At 48.6% G+C, this 13,210-nt stretch overlaps 1 long non-coding RNA gene across 1 annotated transcript; it reads left to right on the forward strand.

Moving 5' to 3' along the window:
* The first annotated feature begins 6,939 nt into the window (after positions 1-6,939).
* On the forward strand, positions 6,940-8,689 carry LOC120246276. The gene is made up of 3 exons (XR_005531999.1): positions 6,940-7,004; positions 7,706-7,833; positions 8,279-8,689. It is a non-coding gene; the product is annotated as an uncharacterized LOC120246276 (long non-coding RNA).
* The last annotated feature ends 4,521 nt before the right edge of the window (positions 8,690-13,210 follow it).

A 13,210-nucleotide genomic window follows, 5' to 3' on the forward strand; every position in this document is an offset into this window, starting at 1 on the left:
TTTGTTCCTTAATGGAAACAGTCTCTCTCTAAAGGAAAGTTAACTGGGAAGCCATTTGAGTCATCCCAAGTTGCTGTCCCCGCCCCACCCCCGCCCTACTTTCCCCTGTTTGCCTAGAGGTCTTAATTTTGATGATGTATGAGGTGTCAGCCGGAAGGTCTTGTGCTCTGTCGCGAAGCACTATAAAAAGGCAGATGTATGATTGTGCCATCCACAAATACCCTAGAAAGTTAAGTGTTAAGCCAATGTTAATAATAAATGTTTTCCTCCGAAGTAGGTTATAGCAGCGTCACCAGAGCCCTTTGAAGTATCACAGACTAATAAAATCCCAGAGAGCTCAGGAACCCCTAACCTTGCCATTGTCTTTATAGTCCAGTGAGGAACGTTATTAACTGCCATTCTATTTTTTTTTTTTTTTGCCTGGAGCCCTTGGATGGAAAGAGGAACACCCCCCACCCCCAACATCTGAACTTGATCTCCAAAGATGGGGAAGTCTTGGGATGAGAAAGCCCCAGGGAATGGAGAAATGAGTCTTTAAGTTTTTTTTTTTTTTTTTTGAGGATATGTGGCCACTAACTCATCACATGGGCTCAGTCCACACCTCCCCCACCACTTTGCTATAAGGTCCCCTCGATCTAAGCGGAGGAGGTGATCTGGTCCCATCTGGCCTCCCACCATAGGGCCCTGTACCATTCATTCAGGGGCCTCGGGTCTTCAGTCTGTCTCCTGCAGAGGTTTATCCAGAGAGAGCCCCTAAGTGGGGAGCCTATAACTAGGGCCTCATGCTTATGGGCACAAGAGTTAGAAGCTTACCTTGTTGTCTTGTCTTTTCTCAAGAAAATTCTAAGCCAAAATTCTATATTCTTCCCCAACAGATGTAAAGTCTTGGTTGCTCTGTATCTTCCATTGCCTCTCATCCAATGGGAAGGGTGCTTGTTGCTGTGGCTGTTGCTGTATTCTATTAGAGAGTCCTTCCCGATGCAGGAAAAGGAGTCAGAATCATAGGGAAAATGAGCCAAAGTCAAGAAATCCACACGTTCCGGATTTAAACTAGTTTCCGGATTTAAGCTAGTTTCCCCAGAAGCAGATCTTGATGGAATATTCCAGTGAAGGTGACTCATTAGGAAGTGCTCCTGGTGTTCTACATGTTCTCAGGGTGGGGAAACAGGCCTGGGAAGAGCAGAAGAGCAGACAAGCCAAGTCCCTAGGAGGGTAACGTTGGCACAGGACAGGTCACACTTATGTGTCCCCATCAGGGCTGAGGGAGTTGGAGACCTGGTGGCCCATATGCCTCCGTCATTGGCTAAGAGCTGCAGAACGGGGCATACGGGGCACAGCCAAAGCTGTTCCAGTAACCTGGGGGTGTCGTCTGACACGGAGATGCGGGTAAGCCTGGAGTGGAAGCAACAGGAGAGCCCGTGTGCCCAGAAATAGCAAATGATCTGAGGGAATATCCACACGGGACTGCCAGCCACTGCTACACACCCCGTCTGCAAGGGAAGAAAGCAGAGGAAGAAAGGCCGAGCTTATCTCCAGATTAATGTGTTTGCTCATCACTCATCCATCGACTTAGCAAACATTTACTGAGCGCCTGCTATATTCCGGCCATTGTGCTACATGCTGAAAATTACAAAGAAGATACTTGTACTTCTTGTGCTTGGGACGTTAACCGTGTAACAGGGTGGGTGGGCGACACGTACTGAAATGTCTGTCACCCAGCTTAGGTTTGGACCCAACCGTTCCTAGTTTCCTCCCAGCTCTGTTCTAGGAAGGGCCAACCCTTCTACCTTGAGGAAGCTCACTGTATAATTACATAATCCAGGGGTCACCGGGCTGTGTTGCTTAATGCTAATACTGCTCGTACAGATCTCCAGATGAAAGGCACAGCATGGGTGCCAGGTATTATTAGTGATAAAGGTGGTGTTTAGTGATACCAAAATAAATAGGCTGGCATAGGGGTTTTGCTCTGCATTCAGTGAAGTGTTCCGGGTCTCCTAGGCCCTTTATCTAAGAATCAAATGCTCCCAACATCTATAAAACATGCCTGCCCCGGTTCGTCTTAGGACCCGAGCATTTTTCTGGCATCCGCGCTTTGGGAAGTGCCCTGCTGATTCCAAGGACTGCGGCTGCGTGGGCGGCATTTTAGTAACGGCCCAGGCAGATGGGTTACCTAAGGTTACATCCACTTACTGCCCTTGACCAACAGGCCGGCCCTGGGAAGGGAGGAAAAGGAATTGGAGTGGAGAACGAGAGCAACACATTTCTCATTTGCAGGGCAAAGTAGGCTAGGAAAAGAACAGTCTCCCTCCCCCTCCAGTTTAGGGCTGAGGACTCGAAGATCAGAACAGGCCCTCGAGGGTGGCTGGCCAGATAAAAGAGAGGGTGCAAGCTACCACCACACTTTAGACAAACAGCGCAGACTCCTTTTGGCATAAGTATGTCCCAGACATCTCGTGGAATATGCTTATAACACAACCTGATTTGTTGCTTCTCTGAAATTCAGATGAAATGGGGCATCTTCTATTTTTATTTGCCAGAGTTAACTGGCAACCCTGCCCCCACGGGCTTCTCCAGGAGGACTTTAGTCCTTTAAATCCCTGACCAGGTGAGAGCTGAAAGGCCACATAACCACGGGGGACTGCATTTCAGCCACATGGCGGGGGTGGGGGTGGGGTTCAGATCTCTCCAATGCAGCCGTTTGTCTGAAGTCAACTAAAATCACCTTTTAAGATCCTCAACTGTTGCTGGGATTGGGAATGCAAACCCCAAACTGTTCTTTAACCTACACTTAAGTTCCTTACTGCCAAGCAGAAAGCCCAGCAGCCTCAGTGGGGGGAGGGTACAGCAGGCACATGTGTTCATGGGTCAGAAAATGAAGGCAGAGAAACAACCAAGTAAGACTCTCTTAGCAGGAGCTCAAATTCCAGAATTTCTTTTTCAAATGTAACTCCTTCGATTTTTTTAGTCTGTGGTGGGCTTACGTTATGCTTCTGAACAAGTTCAATGATGCTTTATTATTTCAAAACTACCAGAATGAAGAGCCTGTGTGAAATTAAATTTCGTGTGCAGATTTTGAAGCCACAGAGAAGTATAACCATCCCCAAACCTCATATTTGTCGACGCCTTTTCCCTGGCATAGCAATTTCCCGGCAATTACTTCATCTGAGCCTTGATAGTCTTGGGGGCAGATGACACCAATGTTCTCAAACCGTTTGGCAGGTGAGGCAGGTCAGGCCAACACAAGTTGAGGGCTCTGTCCAGAGTGACAATAGTGGTGACAGGAAACCTCATCTACAATCCTGAGTCTTCCCACCTGAACAAGCTGTTAGGAAGTAAACCCAGAGCCAGATTCTGGACTTTAGAATCGAGGTCTGGGGTATGCCACTCAAGGATTCTAGACCGTACCTCCCATGGTATATCTGGTAGAGGCCACAGATTCATTCCGCAAATCCTTACGGAACACGTATGAAGTGCCAGGCGTGGTACAGGTGCTGGGGACGCGGCTGGGAAAGGCAGACAAGGTTGTGGCCTTCATGGAGCTTACATCCTGGAGACGGTGACAGATGGTGACAGGTGCTCTGACGATAGGGACCGAAGGCATGGGCGGGAAGTGGGGCTGCTTTCTGGAGGGGGAAGAGGAAGCTCTTTCCGGATAGGGGATGCCTGAGCCACCACGCTCGTGTCCCATCTGGGTCCTTGGCATGGCAGACAGAGGGAATGGTGAGCTTCAGGATGGGAAAAGTCTGGTGTTGGAGGGATAGCAAGGAGACCAGAGGTTCAGAGTGGAGCTAATAAGCCGGAGAGCAGGGAGGGGAAGTCTGGGTGGCAGGCAGGCCACGGTCAGGAGTTTGGATTTTATCTGAATTGTGACGGGGAACACCTATCTTAGCCCTTCTCACCTTCTCCTGTAAAGCTCAAGAAAGAAAGAGGATGTGGTCTCAGTGGGGAGAGCACACGGAGCCCCTCACCGATGACGGCCAGGAGGCCCTGGGCCTTAGGAAGGGGTGGGTGGGGCACCTGGCTGCCGCCGCCTCTTCAAAGCTTGGCTCCTGGAGCTTGGGGTTTTCCCAGGACATAAAAGTCTCTTCCCTGACGCTTCAAGTGCTTTTCCTAAAAGCTAGTAGGTACCCTGATAAGGTTTCAGATTCTGCTACACTAACTTTTAGGCCCTGGTGGCCTTTTAACACGGCTGGAAGGTCCCAGTGCACCGACGCAGACCACAAAGAAAAGGCAGTGCAAGCCTGGTGTGAGGGTCAACAGAGCCGGGCCCTGGCACAGCTGGGCCAAACACCCAGCTCCTTGGACGTGGGGGAAGGCCAGCCTGTCACCTGATCCAGGAGCCAGACTAAAACGCGGAGACTAGTCGTTCTTAAAGTGTGGTCCCTGGACCAGCAGCATCAGCATCGAGTGGGAATTCGTTAGAAATTCCAAGTCAAGGACTCTGGAGCTCAGCGTTCTGTGTTTTAACAAGCACTCCTGACAATTCTGACATTGGGCAGTTTGAGAACCATGGCCCTCAAGGAGAGCGGGCAGATGGTTTTTAAAAAAAAAAAAAATACATAACCTGCTTTGCTTAAGACTTGGCTCTCAGTGTAAAGTCAAATCAGAACAAAACCAGAAACCTTCGGGGCACAGGGATTTGTGATGTCAGAACGCCAGGCGACCACTGAGCCTAACATCTGAGCTGTAATTTCTCCAATCCAAAAGAACTCTGCGATGAAACCTATTAGTAAAGAGGAAGCGCTGGCTACTTCTCCCAAATCGATTCCGAGCCCTTAGTTTATTCTTGGTGTGCTCTGGATGTTCCTGGGTGTATATTCGTTCTTTCATTCTCGCTCTGAGTTGCAGGAAATATAAGTAAACCCTCAGGAAGCTTCCTCAAGGAAGCGCATGACTTGTAAATAAATGAAAAGTTACAGTGCAGGCCCCTGGGTGCTACAGAGCGCTCTGGGTTGGGGTGAGAGAGGCAGAAGGCAAGAAGGAGGAGGTCCCCGCCCGACCTGGAGGAAGAGAAGCAGGGGAGCGCGGCGAGGGTTACCTAGTTCCACCAGTCCGGTGGCTGCAGGCAGCCCGCACCCCTGCTTTCTCCCTGAGAACAGAGCTGTCTGCACAAGCATGTGCTGAGGCTGCGAAGGAGCCGAAGGAGTAAGGACGCCACCAGCAGCCCCAGCCCCCAGATTGCTGACCAGAGGCCCCTTTTCCTTTTTCTGTTTTTTTTTTTTTTCTGTTTATTTATTTTTGAGAGAGAGAAAGATAGAGCGCAAGTGGGGGGAAAGGACAGAGAGAGAGGGAGACACAGAATCAAAAGCAGGCTCCAGGCTCTGGGTTGTCAGCACAGAACCCAACGCGGGGCTCGAACACATGAATAGGAGATCGTGACCTGAGCCGAAGTCGGACGCTTAATCGACTGGGCCACCCGGGTGCCCCCAGGGGCTCCTTTTTCTCATCAGGGTTCTCTCTGGCTAGTTGGCCATCTCCAGTCGCTCTGATGGACAGTCCCAAACCTCACTTCTTCCACAGACTTCTGTTCATCTGAAAGTACTTTCAACTGAGCAAGGCTAGGAATAGATCCTTATTTATGGAAACAATAATTCAACAACTCCAGGCCTTGACACACAGCCCTGGTGATTCTCCTCATACCCACAGAGTGGCCCACCTCTGATAATTCATTCATTTGAAACTATTTATTAGGCCAGGCCCTGCCCCAAATGCCTCCCCTCATCCTATTACCAATGGTTGACAATTATGTGGGGATTTTTAGCCTCAGGAGTAATAAAAAATGTAACAATGAACTACTATTTTCCACCTGCCAAATTAGCAATGCTTTGTTTTACAGAAAACAGTGTGGCGGCCTTGGGAGGGGCACCTATAACACCATCGTAAGTACTGTGGCCTGGGACATCTTTCTAGAAAGCAATTGGACGGTATGCATCAGAACAAAACGTTAAAGCTCATTAAAACAGCGAGTTCACCTGGACGTTTATTCTAGGGGAGTTACTGGCAATTTAGACAAATATCTACACTGGCAACTATTTATTAAGCACATGCCATGTTCTGTGCACTAAATACATAAATTATCTCCCCTACCAGCCAAGATGTTCCCCAAAACATTGTTTTTAATGACAAAAATCAGAAACATTTGCAATAAGAAAGAACATTTAAACAAATTAGAATAAGTCCACAGAACATAATGCTATGCAATAAAAACTATATTTTTAAAGAGTTTTTAATGCTATGGGAAATACTCTTATAAAGGCAGTAAGATTCTAACTCATAAAATACACATAATGAACATGTGCATTTAAAATAATAGTGAGAATTGAACCAAAATACTAGAATGAGAACTTTCATTTTTAAAAAAATATTTTTAATGTTTATTTTTGAGAAAGAGAGAGACTGAGCACAAGCAGGGGAGGAGCAGAGAGGGAGGCACAGATTCGGAAGCAGGCTCCAGGCTCTGAGCTGTTAGCACAGAGCCTGACAAGGGGCTCGAACCCGTGAACCATGAGATTGTGACCTGAGCCGAAGTCAGACGCTTAGCCGACTGAGTTTCAGGTGCCCCTGGAAATTTCATCTTTTATGTTTTCTGTACTTTCCTATTTTTCTACAATCGGCACGTATCCCTTTTATATGAAATGAAAACACACACCTATGACTTCCCGCTGGGTATAAGGAACTCCTCTCATTCTGGCTCCAGACAGCTGCCCTGGTCCTGTCCTGGCGAGTCACGTACCTTGTCTGTTTTTTATTTTCTCGTGGCAAAATGGACATATAATCCCGGCTGTTCCCAAACCTCATAAGATTGTTGCATGTCACAGTCACCTCCTGCCTATAAAACCCGAGGTGGACGCTAATTACTGTTGTTGCTAACACACTAATGCCTTCTGGGAAAGGTGAGTCACAGTGTCTGTGACATCACTTTTGAGACTCACATCAGGAAGGAATTGGTCTCCTGGGACAGGGATTCCCATGAAGCCTCCTCTTCCCAGAAGCCTTCCTCCTGTGTAGGTTTCCAAGAAGGGCTTGGGGGTGGGTTTGTATAGCCATCAGCTATCGCTGGGACCGCACGGCTAGAAACGCTGGGCCCCTAACCATGCACGGCAGGACAGCGGGGTTTGGCTGATGTCGGCTGGGATCTGCTGGCTTGGGCTCCAGGGCCAGGGCCAGGTCTACGCCACATGTCTCTCTTCCTCCCGGGACCAGCGAGCTAGCTGGGGCATGTTCTTCTCACAGCAAGGGCAGAGGCCTAAGAGGTGGCGCCCCGTCACACAAGCACATCTCAAAGTGCTGTGTGCGTCACGTCTGCTACTATCCCCAGCCAAGCCCTGAAGTCTCAGGGCAGAGAAGTGTTCCCTTTGGAAAACTTCCAAGGGGATCTGCAAAGTCACAGGGCAAAGGGTGTGGATGCAGCGAAAGGTGGAGAACGGAGGGCCGTGACTCGCCCTTGGCTGAGGACGGTTGGGAAGGTAGCCTGAGCCATGAGCTGGGAGCTACCTGACCGCCTGGACTGAAGGACGGGAGAGACTGGAAGTGGGGGCTGCACATGTTGGAGGTGGCTGGGAAATTCCCGCGCTACACCCCTTCCCCGCTCACAGGGGGGTGGGCTTGCGGCTCGCCGGGGCTCTCACCGGGGTCGTGGTGGGGGTGAGGACGCAGGCAGGACTCTATTCCATCCAGCTGTTTTCCTGATCTGCTTTGTTTCCAGACCTGGAGCCTGGAGCCATATTTTAAACGCCTTTTAATGGGCAGCCTTCCTGCCTCGTGAGTTGCCATGGTTTTAAAAGGTTGTGTGTATTTTTATCATCTCAGGACCACATCTCCAGCACTTCTCTGGTGTGTAAACATCTTTATGAGTGTTGTCGTCCCCGGTTAGATTAAATGGGTGTGTCCCCAGGCTGGCCTGTGAGGATCTGTCTAGGGGTGCGGCCTCCCGCCTGGGGTGGTGGCCCACCCGCAGGACAGCACATGGGGAAGGCAGGGTGGTGGAGAGGCTTCTGCAGCGGTGCTCACGCAGGGCTGAGGCGATGCCTCCACAGAGACAGCGGAGATAAACAGTCACAGGGACAGAGCCCAGCGTTGGGAGCTGGGAAGCAGCCGGCCATGCATGAGGCTTGGGCTTCAGGGTCCCCAACCTTAACAGTGACAAACAAGCCCAGGCAGGGGGGGCCGAGGGAACCAAATGCAATCTGTGACCCTGAAATCTGAGGCCTGGTATAGACCAAGGGCCTCTCGCCAGCAGGGAGCCTGGGCTAAGATGATTTCTTTTCATTGCAACCAGATAACTCGGCACAACTACAGAACAGAAGTCTCCTTTTCCTTCGGAGAAGAAACATACGCCAGAGGGAAAGGCCTCGTGTGGAGTTCTGCCGAATAGTGCGGGACCAACATGGATGTTCCTGGTGCGTGTACACCTGCTTCGCAAGAAGTCGTTGTCGCGATCAAAACTCAAGGGTGGAGCCCGAGTCTCGTTGTGAGAAAAATCATCAGATGCCTCCCCAAACACCTGACCAGCACTCCTCAGAACCATCAAACTCATCAAAAACAAGGAAACAAGGCCACAAACAAGGAGATCTAGGGAAGCCTGAGGACTGGACATATAATGCCATGTCCTGGATGGGATCCTGGATCAGAAGAGGACACTAGGTGAAAGCTAAGGAAATCCAAATACACTATGGGCTTTTATTAATAACGTATTGATATTAGTTCGTTAATTGTAACAAACGTGTCATGCTAATGTAAGATGCTTATAAGACCAGAAACAGGGCGTGGAAAGTATTAGAACCTTCTCTACTACCTTAATTTTTCTATAAATCTAAAACAGTTGTAAAAAATAAAATCCACTTAAAAAAATCAAGTCAAGGGGCAAGAGCACAGACTTGGAAGCCAGGTTGCCTTCAGTGCAATCCTGGCTGTCCTCAACGTGAACAAGCCACTTAGCCCCTCCATGCCTTAGTTTCTTCATTGCAAAAGGGGAATAATCACAGTACCTCTGGTTGTCCTGGGGGCTAAACTCTGAAAGAGTACCTGGTAGCTAGTAAGCGCTACATGTGCTTATTTAATACATAAGTAAAACTGAAAGTGCGGGTCCACCTCGCCTGTTCTATAAAACAAGGAGAGCACACATTCGCTGAATTTTTGTTTTTCCTTAAAAAAACCAACCAAACAAAAAAACCAAGTCCATGAGGAACGGCCATGCACTGTTGGTGGGGAGGCACATTGATGCAGCCTCTGTGGAAAACAGTATGGAGGTTCCTCAAAGAGTTAAAAATAGAACTACCATATGATCTAGTAACTCTACTATTGGGTGTTTTCACTCAGGGAAAACACTAACTTGCAAAGATTCGTGCACCCCGATGTTTACTGCAGCATTACTTACAAGAGACAAGACATGAAAGCAGCTCAGGTGTTTATCAATAGTCAAGTGGGTAAGGAAAATGCGGTAACCACACACGCACACACACACACGCACACACACACACGCACACACACACACATGCAGGAATATTATGCAGCCGTAATAAAGGATGGGATCGTGTCATTTGAGACAACACAGATGGACCTCGAGGGTATTATGCTAACTGAAATAAGTCAGACTGAGACAAATACCATACAATTCCACTTACAAATGGAGTCTAAAAGAAGAATGAAAAAACAAACAAAAGGCAGAGTCAGACCTTAAATACAGAGAACAAACTATGGGTTGTGGCGGGAGGAGTTGGGTAAAAGAGGTCAAGGGCAGAGGGAGATTCGGGCCTCCAGTGATGGAATGAGGAAGTCGCAGGAATAAAAAAAGTAACATAAGGAATATAGTCAATGAGACTGTAATAGGGATGTAATGAGACAGACGGTAGCTATACTTGTAGTGAACACAGCATCATGTATAAACGTGTCAAATCGCTAAGTTCTGCACCTGAAGCGAATGTAACATTATGTGTCGACTATACTCAGATCAAGAAAGAAAAAAAAGGAGCATTCTCGGGGTTCGCTTTGGGCTCCACTGCCCCGTCCTCGCAGCTTGGCCGGAGCTCAGCTCTTCCTGCTATTTCGCCTGAACGTTTCTCACCCTTTGCCAGGTTCAGATGAGATGCCCCAGGCTGGAAACCCCCACCGGAGTCGTTATCAGCACACGCAGACACACTGCCTCCTCCTGTCCTACGTCTTCCTTGTGCCCTGGGAGCATCTCACTCAATCCAGGATCCAGCAGTATTCCCGGAACCCCCGATCCCCCAATCCGTCTGCCCTCCCCCGCCCCACGGGCCCAGCCCCAGGCCACCCAGCTGCCTCTCCTGCCTGCACGGACACCCATCCAGCTTAGAGCACCTTGGGAAGGAAGGGCACGTCACCGCCCAACAGGATGCATGGGAAACGCGTGTGTTCCTCATTGCTCAGGAAGAGGTCTCCCTAAAGAACAATCCTGAACCTTGTCCAAATGGTTGAGAGCTTGACACAAGTCATCTTCCTGTGAGCATCTGAAAAAAGTCTGTGTCGAAGCAGAATCAGAAGCACACAGCTGCTATTTCCTTCAGTTCAGAGCTTGGGTTCCTGGAGCTATTTCCTGCTTGCACTCACGGTCACATTCCTGCTCGGGGGCCCACTAGGTAAAGCAAGAGCCAAACACTGCACCGACGAGGCGGTGACTGAAAGTCTACGGCCACAGGATGAGGCTGAATCTCCCAGTCTCTTCTCTGGTAGGATCCGTCACTCTCTGCTGAAGACGCCTGTTTCTGGTCCAGTCTCCCAAGAGACTGGTGAAGGGGGTTGTTCATATGACTCTCATGGTACAGGTGGGGAAACCAAGGGCTCCTAAGACAGTAGAGATTTCAGGCATGTTTCCTGCTTGGAGAAGGGGTCACCATACCCCACCCGCCTTCTCTCTAGGCTTAGCTCATTTTCTTTGCTTTGATTTGCTTTCCATCATGCCAGTGTTTGGCGATGACCTACATAGGCCCCATGGCTAATAATAACATGGGCTTTATTAGCGCCTAACATTCAAGGACCGCTGGAGATTTGGCAAAAGTAATATTTACTAAATCATCTGCTTGTTGCAAACAAAACCCTCACGCCTCTGGGGCAGCCTTAAGGAGAAGGGGCTGCTGGCTGGGAGAACCTGACACAGCATTCACTTCATTGACTTTTTTTTTTTTTTCGTTTTCATTTTTTAATATTGAAATCCTGCCCATGGCTCACTTGCACAGGGCTGATATTTAAGATATATAGCAACTAGTATGGCTCGGGTATTGACTAATCAGAATGGTCATCGGCCAGGGTACCCAGCCAGGGTCTGACCCCTATGTCCACCCTCTGTTGGCCAGGCAGTGCCCCTGAAGTTCCAGGATTAGAGGGAGGTCCAGGGAGTTCTAGGGAAGGAGTCTAGGTGGTCAGGGCAGTGGGACAATGGCTGCACCAAGTGACAGGGAGATAGTTAGGTGATTGTCAGCCCTAACGCATGCATATTCTCAGTTCCCAGAAAGTACAGATCCATACCACATGGCTCAACATAGATTTGTCCCTAAGCATACATGACTGTTGTTTGCAGCAGGCTGAGAAGCAGAGGCGTCTGAATTCAAGAGCTTCAAAGATTTTGTTTTAGTACATCCCACCTCGCCTCTTGTCCACTGGAGCTGGGAGAGAAGTGAAAGGGGGTCAGATGATAGGTTGTCCGTAATGTACAGACGCAGGAAGTGGGACGTCAGTGCCAAACGAATAGCATGAGATAGTCAAAGCTGGAGAAGCCCAAGAGGGTCTCCAAGTCCAAAGGACGAGTGTAGAGAGAAAGGACAAACAGAGAAGATGCTGGGAAGATCCTAATACAAGAGAGTCAAGGGGACCAGAGCATAGAGAAGCAAGGGAGTCCAAAGCCATTGCCTTCAAAACTCCAACATCCTCTCCATGGGAAACCTAGCTGTGGTTCAGTGGAAGGAAGGGGTGGAGCTGCTCAATACTTATCAGCTCTTATAACCCTCTTGGGAAAAGATTTTCCTCACATTTGCAGCTGGCTCATATAGCAAGTTCTTTCTGGAAAAGTTGTCCTAGATGTCAAAGCTGATCTGTCAGAAGGACCTTCCTCATCTGAAGAGTTACTTCCTACCGGGAACAGGCATGCTTTGGATGAGTGGTCTTTTCCATCAGAATACAAAATCTTTATGACTTTGGCACTCCGGGAATTCTAACACAGTCATTTTCAAAGTGGACTGGAAGGCCGCTGGTGGGGTGCAAGAATTCTCTGCTGGGTGCAAACCACTCTCCAAGCATGTGAGTCCTTCCTTCTGTGCGTCTTTGAGTGAACGCCACACAATTCCTCAGCCATCGTTTATGGAGAACTCATCACTTCTTACCAGTAACGTATCACGTGAATCATTAAAGATGATGGGATTTGGAATTTGTGAACCAAAATTACTGTGTGGCTAGAATACCTCTACTGTGCTTTGTATCCTGGATCCCGTCATCCATGCGACATGTGGCGACTTGCAGAGCTCCTGCTGTGTGTGCATAACTGTCGATGGCCACAATGCCCACACTTTGGAGGAAGCAAGCTTGTTATCTTTCATTAGTTGTTGCTACTACATTATCCACGTGCTATAGTTCTTTGTAGGCGATCCAATCTTCTTGCTTAGGATTCCTTACTTGCCACGTTAGGTTTTGGGTCCTGTAATTTTCTTTCTTTTTTTTTTTTTTAATGTTTTATTTATTTCTAGGAGAGAGAGAGAGAGACAGCGTGAGCAGGGGAGGGTCAGAGAGAGAGAGGGAGTCACAGACTGAAACAGGCTCCAGGCTCTGAGCTGGCAGTCAGCACAGAGCCCGATGCGGGGCTCGAACCCACGAACCGCGAGATCATGACCCGAGCGAAAGTCGGACGCTTAACCAACTACGCCACCCGGGCGCCCCAGGGTCCTGTAATTTTCTAATAACTAGACTGGCAGATGTGCCTACGCTGTGGCTCAGCTAGGAATCATGGGTACCCCTAGTGCCAAAGCAAACCTTTACATAATACAGCCCCTCTTCCTAAAAAGCAAGCTACCCATATGATAACAGTTTGGAGTAAAAAAAAAAAAAAAAAGTCTGAAGTTTATAGCTCCTCTCTGGGAAAGTTTTTTAAAATGTATTTTTACTTTTAAAAATATATTTTAAATTCCGGTGATTCAAAAGGCAACACAATACTAAGAGGTATCATTCAGAAACTTCATTCCCACTGCTCCCCAGTCTACCCAGA

Source organism: Hyaena hyaena, unplaced genomic scaffold (genome assembly GCF_003009895.1).
Source record: "Hyaena hyaena isolate Hyena2069 unplaced genomic scaffold, ASM300989v1 scaffold_459, whole genome shotgun sequence".
Taxonomy (NCBI): Eukaryota; Metazoa; Chordata; class Mammalia; order Carnivora; family Hyaenidae; genus Hyaena; species Hyaena hyaena.